The sequence below is a fragment of the Odontesthes bonariensis genome, chromosome 8 (assembly GCF_027942865.1).
Source record: "Odontesthes bonariensis isolate fOdoBon6 chromosome 8, fOdoBon6.hap1, whole genome shotgun sequence".
Taxonomy (NCBI): domain Eukaryota; kingdom Metazoa; phylum Chordata; class Actinopteri; order Atheriniformes; family Atherinopsidae; genus Odontesthes; species Odontesthes bonariensis.
The window spans coordinates 27,618,784-27,625,262 of NC_134513.1; the positions used below are offsets into that span (position 1 = coordinate 27,618,784).

The 6,479-nt window shown below is 43.5% G+C and overlaps 4 non-coding genes across 4 annotated transcripts; all 4 read right to left on the reverse strand.

Moving 5' to 3' along the window:
* Nucleotides 1–1,452: 1,452 nt before the first annotated feature.
* On the reverse strand, nt 1,453–1,526 carry trnai-aau (transfer RNA isoleucine (anticodon AAU)). Its single transcript has one exon. It is a non-coding gene; the product is annotated as a tRNA-Ile (tRNA).
* Nucleotides 1,527–3,210: 1,684 nt separating this feature from the next.
* On the reverse strand, nt 3,211–3,283 carry trnar-ucg (transfer RNA arginine (anticodon UCG)). Its single transcript has one exon. It is a non-coding gene; the product is annotated as a tRNA-Arg (tRNA).
* Nucleotides 3,284–4,020: 737 nt separating this feature from the next.
* Nucleotides 4,021–4,094, reverse strand: trnai-aau (transfer RNA isoleucine (anticodon AAU)). The gene has a single exon. It is a non-coding gene; the product is annotated as a tRNA-Ile (tRNA).
* A 1,892-nt stretch (nt 4,095–5,986) lies between these two features.
* On the reverse strand, nt 5,987–6,059 carry trnar-ucg (transfer RNA arginine (anticodon UCG)). Its single transcript has one exon. It is a non-coding gene; the product is annotated as a tRNA-Arg (tRNA).
* Between the last annotated feature and the right edge of the window lie 420 nt (nt 6,060–6,479).

A 6,479-nucleotide genomic window follows, 5' to 3' on the forward strand; every position in this document is an offset into this window, starting at 1 on the left:
TCACCACAGTACAGAAACGGCTCTCATTAAAGTGTTAAATGACATAAGGTTGAACACTGACTCAGGCAAGGTGTCAGTTCTGGTATTGTTGGATCTCAGTGCTGCATTTGACACTGTGGATCACAGTATACTGCTGAACAGGTTGGAAACCTGGGCAGGACTCAGCGGGACAGTCCTAGAATGGTTCAGGTCCTACTTGGAGGAGCGGTGTTATTTTGTGACTATTGGAAGTAATCAATCTGATCGAGTGGCTATGACATGTGGAGTTCCTCAGGGGTCAGTTCTTGGACCCCTTCTGTTCACCCTATACATGCTGCCTCTGGGTCAAATTCTGAAGAATTCTAAAGTCAACTACCACAGCTATGCAGATGACACACAGATATATCTCGTACTGTCTCCAGATGACTGCAGTCCTATAGAGTGCGACTGCTTAGAGCAAGTCAAAAAGTGGATGAACCAAAATTTCCTTCAGTTAAAACAAGAAAAAACTGAGGTCATTGTGTTTGGCACCAAAGAGAAGAGGTTTGCTGTCAGTAAACACCTTGAGTCACTGTCTCTAGAAACTAAAGACCAAGTCCGGAACCTCGGCGTGCTGATAGACTCAGACCTGACCTTCAACAATCATATCAAATCAGTCACCAAATCAGCCTTTTATCAACTTAAGAACATATCCAGAATTAAGGGTTTCATGTCCCAAACAGATCAGGAGAAGCTGATTCATGCTTTCATCTCCAGCAGACTTGACTACTGTAGCGGTCTTCTGACTGGACTCCCCCAAAAGAGTCTCAAACAGCTGCAGCTCATTCAGAACGCTGCAGCCCGAGTTTTAACCAGAACAAAGAGATCAGATCACATCACCCCAGTTCTCAAGTCTTTACATTGGCTCCCGGTCAGATACAGAATAGATTTTAAAGTTCTGCTACTCGTCTACAAATCACGGAATGGTTTAGGTCCAGAATACATGAATGACATGCTAGCAGAGTATAAACCCAGCAGAGCTCTGAGATCTACTGACTCAGGTCATATAGTGGAGCCCAGAGTTCAAACTAGACACGGTGAAGCAGCTTTTAGCTGTTATGCTGCACACAACTGGAACAAACTACCAGCAGACCTGAAATCAGCCCCAACTGTAAGCACTTTTAAATCCAGGTTGAAAACATTTCTCTTTCGGTGTGCTTATGGTTGAGTATATATTTTCTCTTTTCCCCTCTTCTTTGATTGCTTTAATTTTTATTCTATTTTTTTTCTCTTTAAATGAAATGCGCTATATAAATAAAGATGCCTTGCCTTGCCTAGATTATGTCCTGTGAGAATCGGGGCTAGGGATGTCTGCTCACATTGCTTCCCCTGTGATCCGTTCCAGGACAAGCAGCATCAAATATATTGATATATCTTTAAAAGTCATGTGTTACGGAAGGGCACCTACACATGTGCTGTTGTTGCTGATATTAGTGGCCAGTATGGGGATTGAACCCATGACCTTGGTGTTATTAGCACCACTCTCTGACCAGCTCAGCTAACTGGCCTGATTCTGAGTTGCCCTATGAGCAAATTTGTGCGAAAATAAGTGCTCTCAGTGTTTTCTCTGTTACCTATTTAAGTCACACAAACATTCTATACAGCTTGCCTTTGGTATTGCGGATTTGGATGTTATCAGCAGGTGAGATGAAAGACTTTTAGTTCTTCAAAAAATTGCTTTAAAAGCAAATATTTTATCATTTGTAATATGCTACAATGACTCGACGTGATAGAACTTACTCATTCAAGTCTCTCATCTTTTTTTATAACTTGAGTGTAGGCAGTATGGGGAAGCCAAGATCATTGCGCAATATCAGCTTAACTTTGGATTTTTTTACCAGTAACAGACTGGTAAAATCCTCCGACTTTAATGGCATGCCATTCAGAGGATTTCTGACACGGAGTATAACTAGCAAAGTAAGGCAAGGCAAGGCAAGGCAATTTTATTTATAGAGCACAATTCATACACAGGGCAATTCAAAGTGCTTTACAGCTACATAAAATCACAAGAAGGCAATAAAATAATTAAAAAGGAATAAAAAAAAACTAAAAGAAAGAAATTAAAAAAGAAAGAAATTTAAGACCCATTAAAATAATCATTAATTAATTAAAAAGTGAAGAGTGCAGATAAAATACTTTCAGGTGTCATATGCACAGCTAAATAGAACTGTTTTCAGCCTGGATTTAAACATTGTCAGAGTTGAGGCCTGTCTCACATCTTCTGGAAGACTGTTCCAGATTTTAGGGGCATAAAACTGAAACACAGCCTCACCTTGTTTAGTCCTGACTCTGGGCACCAGCAGGAGACCCCTCCCTGAGGTTCTCAGAGCCTGAGTTGGTTCATATGGCTCTAACATGTCAGAGATGTACTTTGGCGCTTGACCGTGAAGAGACTTGTACACAAGCAGAGCTGTTTTAAAGTCTATTCTCTGAGCGACAGGAAGCCAGTGCAGAGACCTGAGCACTGGACTAATATGGTCGTATTTCCTGGTTCTAGTCAGGACTCGAGCAGCAGCGTTCTGGATGTACTGCAGCTGTCTTACAGCCTGTTTAGAGAGCCCAGTGAGCAGGCCGTTACAGCAGTCTAACCTGCTGGAGACAAACGCATGGATCAGTCTCTCTAAGTCTGGTTTAGACACTATTCCTTTGATTCTGGCAATGTTTTTTAGATGGTAAAAAGCTGCTGATGTTACAGATTTAATGTGGCTGTTAAAGTTCAGGTCTGAGTCCAATATTACCCCGAGATTTCTAACTTGATAGTTAGGGTTTAGAGAGAGAGTCTCAAGGTGACTGATAACACTTTCTCTTTGTTTCTGTGGGCCACAGACAATGATTTCAGTTTTGTCTGAGTTTAGCTGGAGGAAATTGTTTTGCATCCACACACTGATCTGTTCAATGCAGCGACACAGTGTATCTACAGGCCCGTGTTCTCCTGCCGTCAGTGACACGTAGATCTGAGTGTCATCTGCATAATTGTGGTAGGACACATTATAGCTGCGTATTAGCTGGCCTAGTGGAAGCATGTACAGATTGAACAATACGGGTCCCAGGATTGACCCCTGGGGAACCCCACAGATCATAGCCATTTGGTCTGAGAGTACTTACCAGCTTTCACCATGTGTTTATTTGGTTAGTACTCAGTACAGTGGTCTTGATTTCTGTACAGTAATGACAGCATAGAACTAAGCAAGACAACCACGAAGGGACTCGAACCCTCAATCTTCTGATCCGAAGTCAGACGCCTTGTCCGTTAGGCCACATGGTCTCACCTGAGTCATCTGGCCGGTACAGGGGTGGTCTGCTGCCAAGTGTGAAACAGCCAGGAATAAAATTGTACCTCCAAGTCTGAGGCTCTGATCCTCAGTTGGAAAAGGGTTGAGGGCCCTCTTCTTGCTTAGAACCAGTTGCTGCCTCAAGTGGAAGAGTTTAGGGATCAGACCATTTTGACCATGACTGGAGGATCTCGTTCTACCAGTCGATCTTCCTTCCAACGCTCACCTCTGGTCACTCCTTATGAGTGGTGACTAAATGAATGAGATTGCGAATGCATAAGGGCTGAAATCATCTTCCACTCTGTGGTGATTAGGCTCACCCTCTTGGATCAGGGTGATAGGCGTAGTCATCTGGAATACGCTGAGAATACAGTCTCTGCCGCTCTTCTTTGAATGAAGCCAGATCAGGCGGTATGGGCATCTGGTCAGAATATCATGTAGATTCCCCCCAGGAGAGATATTTTGGATCAGTTGCACGGTGAGGAGGCCTGAGGGAAGGTCCAGGACTCACAAGAAAAAAACCATGCTGGTCTTGCATTTGTATTTCTGTGTGTCCACCCGAGAAGAGGTGTAGATTATGTCCTGTGAGAATCGGGGCAAGGGATGTCTGCTCACATTGCTTCCCCTGTGATCCGTTCCAGGACAAGCAGCATCAAATATATTGATATATCTTTAAAAGTCATGTGTTATGGAAGGGCGCCTACACATGTGCTGTTGTTGCTGATGTTTGTGGCCAGTATGGGGATTGAACCCATGACCTTGGCGTTATTAGCACCACGCTCTGACCAGCTGAGCTAACCAGCTTGATTTTGAGTTGCCCTATGAGCAAATTTGTGCGAGAATAAGTGCTCTCAGTGTTTTCTTTGTTACCTATTTAAGTCACACAAACATTCTATACAGCTTGCCTTTTGTATTGCGGATTTGGATTTTAACAGCAGGTGAGTTGAAAGACTTTTAGTTCTTCAAAAAATTGCTTTCAAAGCAAATATTTTATCATTTGTTATATGCTACAATGACTCGACGTGATAGAACTTACTCATTCAAGTCCAGCATCTTTTTGTATAGCTTGAGTGTAGGCAGTATGGGGAAGCCAAGATCATTGCGTAACATCAGCTTAACTTTGGATTTTTTTACCAGTAACAGACTGGTAAAATCGCCCGACTTTAATGGCATGCCATTCAGAGGATTTTTGACATGGAGTACAACTCGCAAAGTACTTAGCAGCTTTCACCATGTGTTTATTTGGTTAGTACTCAGTACAGTGCTCTTGATTTCTGTACAGTAATGACAGCATACAACTGAACAAGACAACCACGAAGGGACTCGAACCCTCAATCTTCTGATCCGAAGTCAGACGCCTTGTCAGTTAGGCCACATGGTCTCACCTTAGTCATCCAGCTGGTACAGGGGTGGTCTGCTGCCAAGTGTGAAACAGCCAGGAATAAAATTGTACCTCCAAGTCTGAGGCTCTGATCCTCAGTTGGAAAAGGGTCGAGGGCCCTCTTCTTGCTTAGAACCAGTTGCTGCCTCAAGTGGAAGAGTTTAGGGATCAGACCATTTTGACCACGACTGGAGTATCTCGTTCTACCAGTCGATCTTCCTTCCAACGCTCACCTCTGGTAACTCCTTATGAGTGGTGACTAAATGAATGAAATTGCGAATGCATAAGGGCTGAAATCATCTTCCACTCTGTGGTGATTAGGCTCACCCTCTTGGATCAGGGTGATAAGCGTAGTCATCTGGAATACGCTGAGAATACAGTCTCTGCCGCTCTTCTTTGAATGAAGCCAGATCAGGCGGTATGGGCATCTGGTCAGAATATCATGTAGATTCCCCCCAGGAGAGATATTTTGGATCAGTTGCACAGTGAGGAGGCCTGAGGGAAGGTCCAGGACTCACAAGAAAAAAACCATGCTGGTCTTGCATTTGTATTTCTGTGTGTCCACCCGAGAAGAGGTGTAGATTATGTCCTGTGAGAATCGGGGCAAGGGATGTCTGCTCACATTGCTTCCCCTGTGATCCGTTCCAGGACAAGCAGCATCAAATATATTGATATATCTTTAAAAGTCATGTGTTATGGAAGGGCACCTACACATGTGCTGTTGTTTCTGATATTCTTGGCCAGTATGGGGAATGAACCCATGACCTTGGCATTATTAGCACAACCCTCTGACCAGCTGAGCGAACCGGCCTGATTTTGAATTGCCCTATGAGCAAAGTTTTGCGAGAATAAGTGCTCTCAGTGTTTTCTCTGTTACCTATTTAAGTCACACAAACATTCTATACAGCTTGCCTTTGGTCTTGCGGATTTGGATGTTATCAGCAGGTGAGATGAAAGACTTTTAGTTCTTCAAAAATTTGCTTTCAAAGCAATTATTTTATCATTTGTTATATGCTACAATGACTCGACGTGATAGAACTTACTCATTCAAGTCTCTCATCTTTTTTTTATAGCTTGAGTGTAGGCAGTAGGGGAAGCCAAGATCATTGCGCAACATCAACTTAACTGTGGATTTTTTTACCAGTAACAGACTGGTAAAATCCTCCGACTTTAATGGCATGCCATTCAGAGGATTTCTGACACGGAGTACAATTAGCAAAGTACTTAACAGCTTTCACCATGTGTTTATTTGGTTAGTACTCAGTACAGTGCTCTTGATTTCTATACATATATGACAGCATACAACTAAACAAGACAACCACGAAGGGACTCGAACCCTCAATCTTCTGATCCGAAGTCAGACGCCTTTTCCGTTAGGCCACATGGTCTCACCTGAGTCATCCGGCCGGTACAGGGGTGGTCTGCTGCCAAGTGTGAAACAGCCAAGATTAAAATTGTACCTCCAAGTCTGAGGCTCTGATCCTCAGTTGGAAAAGGGTCGAGGGCCCTCTTCTTGCTTAGAACCAGTTGCTGCCTCAAGTGGAAGAGTTTAGGGATCAGACCATTTTGACCACGACTGGAGGATCTCGTTCTACCAGTCGATCTTCCTTCCAACGCTCACCTCTGGTCACTCCTTATGAGTGGTGACTAAATGAATGAGATTGCGAATGCATAAGGGCTGAAATCATCTTCCACTCTATGGTGATTAGGCTCACCCTCTTGGATCAGGGTGATAGGCGTAGTCATCTGGAATATGCTGAGAATACAGTCTCTGCCGCTCTTCTTTGAATGAAGCCAGATCAGGCGGT